Below are 15,911 nucleotides of genomic sequence, written 5' to 3'. Positions count from 1 at the left end.
TCTTTTTTTCATTTTGACTTCTTTCTTTCTTTTTTTTTTTGACTTTTTTGAACTGTTGAAAGATGTTCTATTACGATCCATGGCTATTGAAGATATGCTCAAAGATGTTGATAGGGTGATGGTAAAGGGACTAGATGAAATGGATGATAAGATGAAAAGGTTATAAGGATTTATGCAAAGGATTGGATAAGAGGGATGGAAGGATAGAACATAGGTGTTGGATAATTGATGGGATGTTGGAAGAATTGTGCATGGTTGGATGTAAATGCTGGAAAGATCAACATTGGCACACACCTTGAGGGGTGGTGGACTGGTGGAGGAATAGTGGATTTCAAAGTTTCTAATTTTAATGGAAAGGTTGATGTGGATTTTAGGACACACGGAGCCAAAATGGATGAAGGAGGTGAAATAGGTTTTAAGATAGTGGATGTGGGAGAAGCTACAGTAGCAAACTTGAATGCTAATTTTGATTTTTCTTTAGTGTGCAAGTCTTGTACGAGTGACTTGGGAATCCACATGGTTCTTGATTTTTCATTTTTTTGTGATACTTTAGAACACATTACCTTGATGTAGGATTTAGGAAGCCATACAAATTTTGAATTTTCTTCTTTCTTTGTTGTCTTTTGTGGTCTTTTGGAAATTTCTTTTTCTTTTTGGATCAAAATTTTCTTTGTTTTCCCATGTCAATTAGATGGGACATGTTGATCCTTTGATTCATGTGGGTTTTTTAATATTGGAATTTTACGCTTGGCATCAAGTTTCTTACAATGGAATTAGGATTCATGGATGTATATGAATGATAGGGAGAGTTTGTGTGAGTAGGTTGTTGGAAGGTTCTCAAGGATGTGTGCCTTTGTTGATCTTGACTTATGGTAAGGTTAGTGGATTGAAAGTTAGGGGTAACATGGATAGGAGATGGAGGGATATAGGGACCCAAGATAGATGAAAGGTTTGAAGGATTTGATTTTGGTATATAGGGACCCAAAATAGATTTGGAGGATCCATATGGTGTGTGTTTGGATTTAACAAGAGAAATGTAGGATTTATGAAGGATACTGACATCTTGAGAGTGAGCAATGTAGCCATTATAATCAAGATTTTCTTTTATATCAGGGGGTTGTAATATGCCATGTTCATGGATGTCTAACCCTTTTCTTCGATAGTGCATGCTTTGGAAGATCTTTTTAACAAAGGGATTCTTCTTACTTTTGATACTAGAGGCAAGTCCATTTTGAGGTGGAGGTGGAATGTAGGGAATGATAGGATCATGAGAGGTCTTTATGGTCATGATGGACTCTTGAGACAAACATGGAGAATTATGACAAGGGAATAAAGGGATACTTTGATCTTGACATGGAAGAGGACCATTGGATAGAGTAGGAAGGGTGTTTGACTCTTCATTTTGAATAGGATCATTTGAAAAGGTGGAAGAGGCATCATGATCTTGCTTAGGAAGTAAATTAGGAATGGGATTTGGAAGGATGCTTTGCTCTTGAGATGGAAGGGAGTCATCTTGAAAGAAATGGAAAGGTATAAGGGGACCATCATGGGATTCTAGGGAGGATCTTTTTCAACCATTGGATGGGATTGGAGAGTTTTGGTGTCTTGATCTTGATTTATGATAGGACTTGTTTCTTCATTATTCATATTATCCTCTTGAAATGGAGCCACTTCTAAGGAAGGGGTAGTGTTTTTGATATGTATGGGGGATTCTTGGAAGGTGTTCATGTTTTTGCATGATGGGGAAGCATTTTGCATAGGGCCTTCTGGATTGGGTATGATTGGAATTGGATTGTATGATGGCATAGGATCTAAGATATCTAAATCGTATAAAGGATTTGTATGAAAAAAAAGATTAGCTTGAATTTGTACTGTGGATAGACCTTGAGGGTCAACATGAGAAGTTTCATCATTAGGTTCATTGTTTGAAGGAGATGGTATGGATTGTTTCTGAGAATTTTTAGGAGATGAATGCATTGTGGAAGAGATGGAGGCCACATATGGAGCCTTGCTAGACATAGGTGTATTATTTTGATCGTGCTTAGGAGTATTGCCTTGTTTCTCTATAGGTGAGTCACTAGGATCTTCAATTTCAATGATACCATTATCAAGTAGGTCTTGAATTTTATGTTTTAATTCCATGCACATTGAAGTCTTATGTTTGTTATGTCTATGAAACGCACAATAATTACTCAAAAATTCACATCCCCATGTGGTCTTGTTCGGCAATATGATAAGATTGTTCTCAAGAAGCTCTTTCAAAGTTGACTCAATAGATTGTCTCAAAGGTATAAATTATCTATTTGAGGGATATTTTGAAGAAATTTCTTATTGTCTTGGTGAAGAATTCATGGGATCTTGTCTAAGATTTGGATTTTGATTTTCAATCACTTGTTGTTCCACCTTATATAGTCGATTTAGCATTTCTTGAAGTTTGTTGTTCTTGATATCGTGAAATGTTATCTCGAGAGGGGTCATTGAATCTTTTTGTTGGGCTTGAATGTCATATATTTCTCTCTTGAGATCTTGAATTTTTTGGGCCAAGGTAGCCATGGAGATTTATGATAGTTATGATCTTTGACCTAGGACAATGTATGAGACTCTAGGTATGATGCAAACCCTAAAGTGAAAAGGGGGAACTATATGATATAAGTGAAATTGGGATGCAACTAAGGATCAATGTAAAGATACAATCTATATGGTATGACTACTAAAGGATTGATGCAAAAATGCAATCTATATGATAGGAAAGTGGTGTGCACCTAAACCTTAAATGGGATATGAGAATAAATAATGTTTGATGCAAGGACTAAGGATACTCTAGGTCTGAAAATATTTCCAATGTGGGGTTTGACTTGTGCTATGATGGATAGACACAAGGATAAGTTATCAAAGAGAAGGCATTCTCTGATAGAAGATGACGAACTCCAAGCAGAATACCAACTCAAAGACACTAATAGATTCCCTAACTCAAGGAAGATGCACCTCAAGTGATAAGGGGGATTGATGATCAAAAGTTGATGTCAGACCTAAGATGAGAAATCCTAAGTGCAATCAATGTGTTTTTGGTTTTGTTTTTTTTTGGATTTTGGTATGCAAATAATAATGAAATTCTTGGATGAATGATGAAATGACCTAAGGAACTTGTGCAAGGTTTAAGGTTATTTCCTAAAGGAATGATGGAAGGCTATGCAAATATTATGGGTATGATATAAGGGGCTTATGCATGGGTACAACCTAATGGTGGTATGCAAAGCTATGCAAAAGTTTGATTAGGAGCAGTATGCAAGGACTAGGTATAAATAAATGAGATATGCAAGGATGAAAGGTGCAACTAGGTGAAGACTATGCAAGGACCTAAAAGGGTATGGGAAACTAGAATTATATGACTATGTGAGGACATAAAAGATCAGAACTTCAAAAGTGATGTCTCAAGAGATTTGGAACACAAGTTCAACATTTCAAGGACAATGTTGTTTCACAATGTTTTTGTTTACAATGTGGATGGATACTTGAAAGCTTAGATCAAGGTTTTTTGTAAAGTGTTTCAATTTCAAGTGTGGTGTTGATTGTGAAATGTTCTTGTTTGTTTGTGCACACACTCAAAAAACATGGTAGATAGAATGTTTATTTGATTTTGCAATAAAAATACATTCAAGCACAATCCTAAGGCTGGCCACGACAATAGTTGTTGAATCTCACTTGGGGGGTTACCTCGAGCTATGCAATTCAGAGCGGATACTTAGATAATTGACCCCATTGGCTCCACCCTCAGCACTCACTTCTTTGGGGCAGCCAAGCATCAGTCCCCAAAAAAACTCCTCGTGGCGAACTTTGTATCTCTACTAAGAACCGTAAGAATGTGAGCCGCTTCAGAGGTCCGATCTCTTGCGTCAACAACTAGAAGGTTTTTGGCTTCTAACACAAAAGGTATCTAGTAAGGGCGTTTGTTCGAGTGGACATACATGCAGCAGCATATGCTCCGTTAAGGAAGGCTTCCAACCTATAGAGGTTGTGCTCTATAGGGTTTATGGGGAGACATGTCGTCGGTATGAACTAATCAGCACTCGTTTCTTGCAACTTTCATCACAAACACATTTATTTATAATGGTTCGCAAGAGCTTGACTTTAGCCCATTACCACTTGGGCCGTTCCCTCTCACTGAGCCTTAAGGGCTTCTTGGGAGGCACGCCCTCTAAAAGGTAAAACAAAAAGAGTCTATTGCTCAAGACACAAAAGATACTGATTAATTTTAAAGCACCATTTCTTCGACATGCATCCTGCATCAAATGACATTAGTAGTTTCAAGAGATTATCTTGAACACATGAGATTGGATGCCATAAGAGTGAACTTGCACAAGCACACAAAGCAACAAAGATTAGTTCACAAAAAGAAATCAAAACACACTAACACAAAAATAAACATTAATCTAATTAACAAAAATTAAATTCTAATTTAAATAGAAAAACTTAAAATCTAATAAAAATCTAAACTAATTCTAAATACCAAAATTAAAATCTAAACTAAATCTAAATAAGAAAATTAAAATCTAAACTAATTCTAAGTAACAAAATTAAAATCCTAAACTAATTAGCAAATTAGTAAACCAACCTATTAATTTAAAAACTAAGAATAAATATTAATTAAAAAGAAGCTAAAACTAAAATACTAATTAACAAAAAAAAAAAAAAAGCTAAACGAAAAGCTAAAACTAAAATACAAATAACAAACTAAAGCTAAGTTAAAATTAAAAAAGCATTTTAAATCCAAACATAAAACTACATGTAAACTTAAACTAAAAAGGTGGAGCACATAAAGGCATGTGAAGTGCTGGAAATGCCTTAAGAAATGTGGCCTTTGTTTTTGTACGATGAACCGATTTCTATGCTGAATAAAGTGTATTTTTCTTTATATGCAGATTTCAATGTTTGTAACTGACTTTATATACCCCAAACACATGAGGTGAAGTGTGGCAAGCAAGGCACATCAATGCAGCATGAAAAAGTAATAGTCAGAAATGTGGGTATAAAATAGAGCAGCAAATTTGTGTATCTTGTTTAATGAGAAGCCCACCAGTAAGCTGCAATGTATCCCATCAAATCTAAAATGTATGGTATCATAGCCAACATCACTACATAATATGGTGTATGTGTAATAGACATTAACTATGGGTCAGAAATGTTCTGGTTGTCATGCATGAAAATTGATATTTGAAAATGCCTTTTCTATACACACATGCAAAAATGAAGAACACAAGACATGTGAAGGTTTTCAAGGAAGAACATAATGAACCTGTACAAAATAGTTTGGTGAAAGCTTTTTACAAACTCTCAAACAAACATACTATTAACCATTGAAAACTTCCTCAAAAAAACCATCACTCTAATGAAAAATTGTGAAGCATAAAAAGATTGAAGCTGCAATTTCAATATGCAATTTGAAGACAAAATGAAAGTATCAATCAAAAGGACAAATGGGCTGTCCCACCAGGCATGTCAATTGTAGATGGAGGAAATGGATTGAATACGAGATTAAATCTTCCAACATCCAACAATGAAGTACTTGCAAAACACACACATGCAAATGCAAATATCTAAGCTAAAACACGCATGCATGCAACAAAAATTCACTCCATTGCACTCCTATTCCTCAAGATTTCACATTTAATCTATATTTGCTCTTAGAAGCACTTATGCAAAAAGCTATGAGGAAATGGAGATTTGAGAATGCAAAGATAGTGGATAAGATGTCAAGATAATGGGATGCAAACTAGCATAAGTGCGATGCATAAAGATGAGATTCCCAAATAAGAGAGAGAGGCTTGTTTAAATAGAATTTCTCCAGGAGAGTTCATGTTGTGGGATGAATGTGGGATAATGCAAGATGAGTGGTATGGGAAATGGTAAGTGGCAGGAGGAGATATTAAAGGGTTTTATTAAATAAATGGAGAAATGTATATAAGGTGAATGCATGAAGGCCTAGAAATGAATATGATATAATGTTTTATTTAATAAATTTAATAGATAAATGATGAGATATTAATAATAATATAATGAAAGATGGAAATTATGAATAATGAATTATGGAAAAATTATAGTGTAATAATAAGGACTCGCCTGATGTTCGCAGAAATTTGAAATTAAATGAGGACAAATTAATGGAAATTTTTATGTGTCTGCAGCAGTTATAGCACCTGGGAGGTCCTCTACCTTAGGATCTTCCTCTACAGGGTGGTCTTATACCCCTAAAGCTCCCTCTTGGATTGTAGCCCCCTCCTTGGCTATAACTGCTCTCTCCTCTATTGCCTTCTTGGTTAGAGTCACCCTGGTATCCAAATCCATATCCTCTACCTCTGAAAGGGCCTCTTCCCCCTCTTTGTCGTCTCCATTTACCTCTGCTATTTTGTTCCTACCTCCTCTTCAACTTCTCTTCCACCTTGAGTGCCAATTGAAAGCATTTTTGGACTATCTCCAGGGTGTGGAGGTTCAAATCTTCTTGGATCATAAATCTCAACACATTGAGATATCTATCCACCTTCTCATCTTCACTCTATTTCAACTTAGTACTCACGCACAACTTCATGAACTCCTTTGTATAGGAACTCACGTCCATCTCCTTCTGCTTCAAATTTTGTCTTCTTCTATGCAATTGGACATTGTAGTCCATTGGGACATAGGACTCTTTCACTAAGGCCATCATCTTCTTCCATGTAGCCACTCTTCTCTTTCCCTCTTTCACCCTCTCATATTGGATGAAAGTCCACCAAGTTAGTGCAGCCCCTTTCATCTTGGATTCGGCCATCTTCACCCTCTGGTGCTCTAATATGTCTTCACTTTTAAAAAAAATGTCCAAGGAGTCTATCCACTCCATCACTGTATTAGGCACCATCTTGCTTGCAAACACCGGCAGAACCATCTTCACATCCATTGTTCTTTTTAACATGGACTTGGGAACACTCATCAGGGGTCACTGGTTTACAAGAACCTCTAGCTCTTCCTGCCTAGGGATCTCCTCTTCATCCCCTTCTTTTCCAGACTCTCTCTCTCCCCTTTCCACTCTATCCTTCAACCAGTCTATCTCATTTATCAAGGTCTAATTCTCAGCCCTAACTTCTCTACTCTCTACCATTTGTTTCTTCACCAGGACATTCAACTCAACATTGGTCATTCTTGAAGGTGCCTCTTGGCATCCCTCTTCTTCTGACATCTTGTCTTCTCCTTCTATCCAAAGAACACTCCTATGCTCTGATACCAATTGATGGAGAGCCCTACCCACAAACCTAAGGACAAGCCCAAACAAGATTAGACTTTTGACCCCTCAAATGATCACAAGGGTTCTGCAAGGAAGGACTCCATGCCTTGGATGAAACTACACACAAGTTCACTAGGATTGGGCCTACTCAAGATTAGTAAATGCCTCAATACCTGCCCTACACCATCCTATGACACCCCACTCCTAAGTGCTTAGGTTTTGGTTCATTTATGGCCTTTAGAAACTAATCCAACCATTTAATTTGAGGTTAGGCTCCAATTCCTTATGCCTCCTTTAGAAACCTACCCCCTAGTCTTGTAGCCCTATTTGGTGATAAAATTGATCTTAACTCCAAAATGTTCCACACACCCATGGAAAAAAATTACCTTCCAAAATACCCTTTTGGAAGTTGTACTGATCCCCAAAATGGTTTGACCAAGTCTGCAATTACAAGGTCTGATCCCTTTAGAGGCCAAGAGACCTAATAGGGCAATTGGGTCTATTTTCCAAAGCAACTACCAAGAAATGAACTCAAACTAGAAACCCAACTCTATGGGCATGTGGGGGATGGTGACTAACCTCCAATTCCAGGGTTGCACACCTGGTATCCCTTTCTATGACATTTTATTATGACTGTCCTAAATCGTGTCCTAGGTAATCACAGAGAGATGCCTACCTAATTTTTCTCCTTTCTCAACACATCCAAGTTTCCCTTGCAAAAAACCATGAAAAATCTAAAGTACAAAGGCTTATCCTATATCCCTCCAAAGGAAGAGTCTTCTAATGGACTAGAATGCAAGATAAGGCCATTTTCATCCAAAACCCTCTCCAAACCCTCAATTTCTGGGTTACAGTTAGAAGAATAGAGGGTTCTCTCTACTCTGGTATAGTGAGGACCTCATACCACCACCAAAACAAATATATTTCACCTCTCTATCTACTCCATGGATGGTGTGATTCAAATCAATCCGTATAGGCACGTGCAACTCCTGCAAACTCAAAATTTCTGGGAAAATTATAGTATTTAGTGTTTTATTGCTTCACAAACTCCAATTACAATAGCATCCACCTTGATAATTATGTCCAAAAGGCTTATAAAACTCTCCAATGTTTTCCCACCAAATTTTGAGTAGGTTGGAGCCATTGAAAGGGTTCCCCCAATCGTATTTCAAAAAGTTGCACTTTTGCACTCAAAAGTTGCAATTTTGTAATTTTGCACAAATGTTGTCAGACTTGCTAAGGTTGGGATCCACACACATGGATCAAAAAAAAACTCCTAAAACATCTCTAAAACCTAACAAACACAAGACTAAACCATCTACTACCCCTATGGACCACATTGTCCCAATTGGCTTATCAAATTGCCTAATTGGTGACATGGGCTTACATGGTGGGGTTTATTGCATACATGAAACACAAGACACACTAAGACACTCTAATGATCCTATTATTTATCCTTAGGGTCATTATTTGAGTGTAGATGAGGTGCCCCTACACCATACTCCCTGGGAGAAGAGATCTCAATCCCACTTGAGATCAGAGTTTGTAAATCTGCACCATGGTTGGAAATTTGTTCATCTGTCATCCAAACTGCCTGAGAGTTAGGTTTTTCTTGCCAAGCCACCAAGTACTCAATGTATTCCTTGTTCTTTGTCTTCTTTGAGACTCTAGTTTCTAACACTTTTCTCAACTTAGGTGATTCATGCCTTGGAATGTCATTGTCTGTTGCAACCTACGTTGGTTTCTCCCCTTCATTGTCACCACCTTTGAAAAGTGTAAGATCACACACATTAAAAATGGCTGATAATCCAAGATCAAGAGGAAGTTTGATTTCATATGTATTTTGTCCACATTTCTTTAATATCTGACATGGTCCAATCTTCCTCTGCATGAGCTTGGTATATTTTTCATTTGGGAGTCTCTCCTTCTTCAAATGTACCCATACCAAATCCCTCTTTTCCTTATTAGCATAAGCCTTATACTTCACTGCAGACTATTGGAGATGAGACTTTACTTGGTCATGCACCTCTTTGATGGTTGATCCAAAAGCTTCACCATTTGCACTAATGGGCTCTTCCTTGGGTAAATCCCTTAACTCTAATACTCCCATTGGGTGGACGCCATATACAATCTGGAAAGAAGACTTCCCAGTGCTCCTATTGATAGTATCATTGTAAGAGAGCTCTGCTTGTGATAGTATACTATCCCATTTTTCTCCATGTTGCCTTGTCAAACACCTTAATAGGTTTCCCAATGACCTATTGACAACTTCAGTCTACCTATCCGTTTGAGGATGGTAGGTTGATGAGAAAGCTAGGTTAGTTCCCAACATCTTCCAAAGGGTCCTCCAAAAGTGACCTATGAACTTCACATCTCTGTCTAAAAAAATGTTTAGGGGAAATCCATGTTTCTAGACTATCTCTTTGAAGAATAGGTCTACAACATATGATGCATCACAAGAAGTCTTACATGGAAAGAAATGAGCCATTTTACTAAACCTCACCACCACTACAAAGACACTATCAAATCCTCTCCTTGTCCTAGGCAGACCCAATACAAAGTCCATACTTATGCTCTCCCATGGCCTAGAAGGAATGGGTAAAGGCTGATACAAACCTGCATTTGTGGACTTCCCTGTGGCTTTCTGACATATTACACATGTCTCCACAAACTTTCTTACATCTACCTACAATTTAGGCCAGTATTAATGTCTCTTCACAAGGTCTAGGGTCTTGTCAAGGCCAAAATGACCTGCCATAGCTCCACAATGCTTCTCCCTAATGATATTCAACCTCATGTAGCACTTACGAATACACAACAACACTCCTTTGAATAACAATCCATCTTGTATCATAAATTCAAAAAACTCAATATCATACCTCTCACCAAAGGTTTCACATACCTTGTATATCTCTCCAAAGTCTTCATTAGCATCATACATACTCTTCAAGGAATCTTCAAGGAATGAATACCAACACTCTCCATCTTGATTTGGTTGATGGTTAAGACCCTCCTGCTCAAAGCATCTGCAACTTTGTTTTTGACTCCCTTCTTGTGTTTTAGGGTCAAGGTGAAGGCTTGTAGGGACTCTACCCACTTCATGTGTTGGTGGTTTAGCTTCTCTTGGCTATTTATGAAACTAAGTGCCTAATTATCAGTAAAAACTATGAACTCCTTAGGCAATAAATAGTGCCTCCACTTCTTCAAAGATTGTACTAGAGCATACATCTCCAAGTCATAAGATGGGTATCTTTTCTTGGCATCATTTAGCTTTTCATAGAAAAAAGCAATAGGCCTTCCTTCTTGATTGAGCACTGCCCCAATAGCCATGTGGCTTGCATCATATTCCACCTTAAATATCTTGTTGAAGTCTGGTAAGGCAAGGACTGGTTGTCCTGCAACCTTCTTCTTCAATGTTTCAAATGAATCATCTGCCTCTTTGGTCCAACTGAACCTGCACTTTTGTCCTCCATTTATTGTGTCAAGCATGGGTGCACAAACATGACTAAATCATCTTATGAACTTCCTATAAAAATTTCTTAAACCATGGAGTCTCTAGACATCATTCATACTCATAGGTGTTGGCTAAGATAGTATAGCACTCACCTTCTCTTGGTCCATTTTCAACTCACCTTGTGAGATTACAAAACCCAAGTAGATGATCTCCTCCTGCATGAAAAAACACTTATCCAAATTGATCATTAGTTTCTTTTCATGTGACCTCTTGAGAACCAGATCTATGTGTTTGAGGTGTTCTTCCTTTGTGTGACTAAAGATCAAGATATCATCTAGGTATACTATGACAAATTTTCCTATTAATTCCACCAAGACTTCATTCATCAACCTCAAAAAGGTACTAGGGGCATTGGACAACCAAAATGGCATGACTTTCCACTCACTAACCCCTCATTGGTTTTAAAAACTATTTTCCATTCATTCCATGGCCTTATTACAATCTGATGGTATCCAATTTTTAGATCCATTTTAGTGAAATACTTAGCACTCCCCAAGCAATCAAGTAAATCCTCTATCCTAGGGATTGAGAACCTATACCTTATAGTTATCTTATTGATGGCCCTTGAGTCTGTACAAAGCCTCCAAGTGCCTTCTTTCTTGGGTGCAAGGACAATAGGTACTACACATGGGCTTAAGCTATTGGCAATTACTCCTAATTCAAGAAACTCTTCAATCTACCTTGCCATTTTTGCATTCTGATCAGGAGTGAGTTTGTAGGCTGCTTTGTTTGGGAGAGTAGATCCAGGGATCATATCTATGCAATGATTGATGTCTCTCACTAGTGGTAGCGATCTTGGAATTCCAATTGAGATGATACCTTGCTTCTTATCAAGCAATTGTTTGACTGCAAGGTTTATGTGCTTTTGTCCTCCTTCTTTCTCTTCTACAAACTGCTCTTTCCTTGCCTCCTTGGGACTAGGCATGAGGGCATAGAAAACTACACCTTTCTCTACAATCTCCTTCATGAACTATTTTCCTTCCACCATCAAAACTCTTGTATCCTTCCCTTTTGATTCCATCTCTTCTTCTATTAGAGGTAAGAGTTGTATAACTTTCCCATCTTTGGTGATTGAATAGGTGTTTCTCAACCCATCATGATGAGATTTCAAGTCATACTAACATGGTCTCCTAAACAAGAGATGGCATGCATCCATCTTGCCTATGTCAAATAGAAATCTATCCTTGTATGATCCAATCTGAAACTCCACCCAAGCCTACTCTTCTACCACTGCTTGTTGTTCTTGGGTGAGCCATGAAACCTTGTAGGGGTATGGGTGAGGTAGCTTTCTAAGTTTATGTTTTTCTATCATTTCAAGTTATATAAGATTTTATGTGGATCCGGTGTCTGTCAATACCTTGCATACCGTTCCCCCTACCTTGCAAGTGGTTTTGAAAAGTGATTTCCTTTGTGTAGGCTCCTTGTCAGGTACCTTCATGGTGGTTACTTCTCTCCTCATCATCAGAGCCTCTCCTCTTTCAAGATAGCCATAGCTAGCAGGACCATTAACACTTTGATAAGTGTTCGCACTTGCCATACTTTGACAATTAGATTCCTGCACCAAACTACTCCTTTCTCCCATGGAGCATGAAGCCTTCTCCGGACACCTATTGGCCATGTGCCCTTCTTTGTTGCACTTATAGCACCTAGGAGGTCCTCTGCCTTGGGATCTTCCTCTACGAGGTGATCTTATACCCATAAATCTCCCTCTTGGATTCTATCCCCCTCCTTGGTTGTAACTACTCTCTCCTATATCGCCTTCTTGGTTAGAGTCACCCTTGTATCCAAAACAATTTCCTCTACCTCTGAAAGGGCCTCTTCCCTCTCTTTGTTGTCTCCCTTTACCTCTACTATTTTGTTCCTACCTCCTCTTCAACTTCTCTTCCACCTTGAGTGCCAATTGAAAGCACTTTTGGACTGTCTCTGGGGTGTGGAGGTTCAAATCTTCTTGGATCGTATCTACCCATTGAGATATCTATCCACCTTCTCATCTTCACTCTCTTTCACCTTGGTTCTCACACACAACTTCATGAACTTCTTTGTATAGGAACTCACGTCCATCTCCTTCTGCTTCAAATTTTGTCTTCTTCTATGCAATTGGACATTGTAGTCCATTGGGACATAGGCCTCTTTCACTAAGGCCATCATCTTCTTCCATGTAGCCACTCTTCTATTTCCCTCTTTCACCCTCTCATCTTGGATCAATGCCCACCAAGTTAGTGCAGCCCCTTTCATCTTGGATTGGACCATCTTCACCCTCTGGTGCTCTGGTATGTCTTCACTTTCAAAAATATTGTCCAAGGAGTCTATCCACTCCATCATTGTATCAGGCTCCATCTTGCCTACAAACACTGGTAGATCCATCTTTACATCCATTGTTCTTCTTTCCATGGACTTGAGGACACTCATCGGGGGTCTCTGGTCTACAGGAACCTCTAGCTCTTCCTACCTAAGAATATCCTCTTCATCCCCTTCTTCTCCAAAGTCTCTCTCTCCCCTCTCCACTCTATCCTTCAACCAGTCCATCTCATTTCTCAAGGCTTGATTCTCAGCCCTGACTGCTCTACTCTATGCCATCTATTTCTTCACTGGGACATTCAACTCAGCATTGGTCATTCTTGAAGGTGCCTCTTGGGATCCCTCTTCTTCCAACATCTTGTCTTATCCTTCTATCCAAAGAACACTCGTATGCTCTGATACCACTTGATGCAGAGCCCTACCCACACACCTAAGGACAAGCCCAAACAAGGTTAGACTTTTGACCCCTCAAATTATCACCAGGTTCCTACAAGGAATGAATCCACACCTTGGATGAAACTACACACAAGTTCACTAGGATTGGGCCTACTCAAGATGAGTAAATGCCTTAATACCTTCCCTACACCATCCTATGACACCCTACTCCTAAGGGCTTAGGTTTTGGTTCATTTATGGCCATTAGAAACTGATCCAAACATTTATTCTGAGATTAGGCTCCAATTCCTTATGCCTCCTTTAGAAACCTACCCCCTAGGCTTGTAGCCCTATTTGGTGATAAAATTGATCTTAAATCCAAAATGTTCCACACACACATGCAAAAAAATTACTATCTCAAACACCCTTTTGGAAGTTCTTTAGATCCCCAAAATGGTTTGACGAGGTCTGATCCCTTTAGAGACCAAGAGACCTAATAGGGCAATTAGGCCTATTTTCCAAAGAAACTACCAAGAAATGAACTCAAACTAGAAAAGCAACTCTATGGGCATGTGGGGGATGGTAATTAACCTCAAATTCTAGGGTTGCATGCCTAGAATCCACCGCTATGACATTTTATGATGATTGTCCTAAATTTTGTCCTAAGTAGTCACATAGAGATGCCTACCAAATTTTGCTCCTTTCTCCACACATTCAAGTTTGCCCTGCAAAAAACCATGAAAAATATAAATTATAGTGGCTTATCCTTTATCCCTCCAAAGCAAGAGTCTTCTAATGGACTAGAATGTAAGATAAGGCCATTTTCATCCAAAACCCTCTCCAAACCCTCAATTTCCAGGTTGCAGTCAGAAGAATGGAGGGTTCTCACTACTCCGGAATAGGTAGGACCTTATACCACAACCAAAAAAAATCTATTTAACCCCTCTATCTACTCCATGGATGGTGTGATTCAAATCAATCCGTACAGGCACGTGCAACTCCTGCAAACTCAGATTTTCTGGGAAAATTGTAGTATTTAGTGTTTTATTGCTTCACAAACTCCAATTACAACAACAACCACCTTGAGAATCATGTCCACAAGGCTTATACAACTATCCAATGGTTTACCACCAAATTTGGAGTAGGTTGGAGCCATTGAAAGGCTTCCCCCAACCGTATTTCAAAAAGTTGCACTTTTGCACTCAAAAGTTGCATTTTACAAAAGTTGTAATTTTGCAATTTTGCACAAAATGTTTTCATGCTTGTTAAGGTTGGGATCCACACACATGGATCAATTAAACACTCCTAGAACATGTCTAAAACCTAAAAAACACAATACTTAACCATCTACTACCCATATGGACCACATTGTCCCAATTGGATTATCAAATTTCCTAATTGGTGACATGGGCTTACATGGTGGGGTTTATTGCATACATGAAACACAAGACACACTAAGACACTCTAATGATCCTAGTCTTCATCCTTAGGGTCATGATTTTAGTGTATATGAGGTTCCCCTGCACCATAAGGTTTTTCAAATGGATGTTAAATGTACATTTTTGAATGGTGAGCTTGAGGAAGAAGTTTACATTGAGCAACCTGATGGATGTTCACTGACAGATGATAAAGATATGGTTTGCAGATAGAAGAAAGCTTTATATGGATTGAAACAAGTTCCTAGAGCTTGGTATGCAAGGTTGGATAAATATTTTTTGAAGCTTGGTTTTACTAAAGGCAGTGCTGATAGTAATCTATATTATAAGATCACTTATAATGATTTTCTGATTATTGAAGTTTTTGTTGATGATATCATTTTTGAAGGAGAAGATAAATTGTGCTTGGAATTTACAAACAACATGAACAATGAATTTGAAATGTCCATGATTGGTGAGATGAAATTTTTCTTAGGTTTGCAGATTACTCAAACTGACAAAGGCATTTTTATCTGTCAAACTAAGTATCTGAGGGAATTGTTGAAAAAATTTGGTATGGATAATTCCAAACCGGTAAGTACTCCTATGGCTACAAGTGAGAAATTATCTATCAAGGATACTTCTACACCAGTAAATCTGACAAGGTATAAGTCTATGATTGGTGGTCTGTTATATCTAACTTAGACTAGACCTGGTATTATGAATGTAGTAAGTATTGTTTCAAGATATCAAAGTAATCCTAAAGAAAATCATGAATGTGCAGTAAAGATAATATTTTGGTATTTGCAAGAAACAACAGAATATGGTTTATGGTATTCCAGAAATGATTATTTCACCTTATATGCATATACTGACTCATATTGGGCAGGTGATACTGATGACAGGAAGAGCACTTCTGGTGGAGCTTTCTTTCTTGGAAAGAAACTGGTTTCATGGATCAGCAAAAAATAGTCATGCATTTCTTTATCTACTATAGAAGTTGAGTAAGTTGCAGTAGCAACTAATTGTACTCAAGTCTTGTGGATGAAGCCAATGT

This window comes from Cryptomeria japonica, chromosome 9 (genome assembly GCF_030272615.1).
Source record: "Cryptomeria japonica chromosome 9, Sugi_1.0, whole genome shotgun sequence".
NCBI lineage: Eukaryota > Viridiplantae > Streptophyta > Pinopsida > Cupressales > Cupressaceae > Cryptomeria > Cryptomeria japonica.
The sequence above is the reverse complement of the archived record's forward strand: the minus strand, read 5'-3'. Positions refer to the sequence as shown.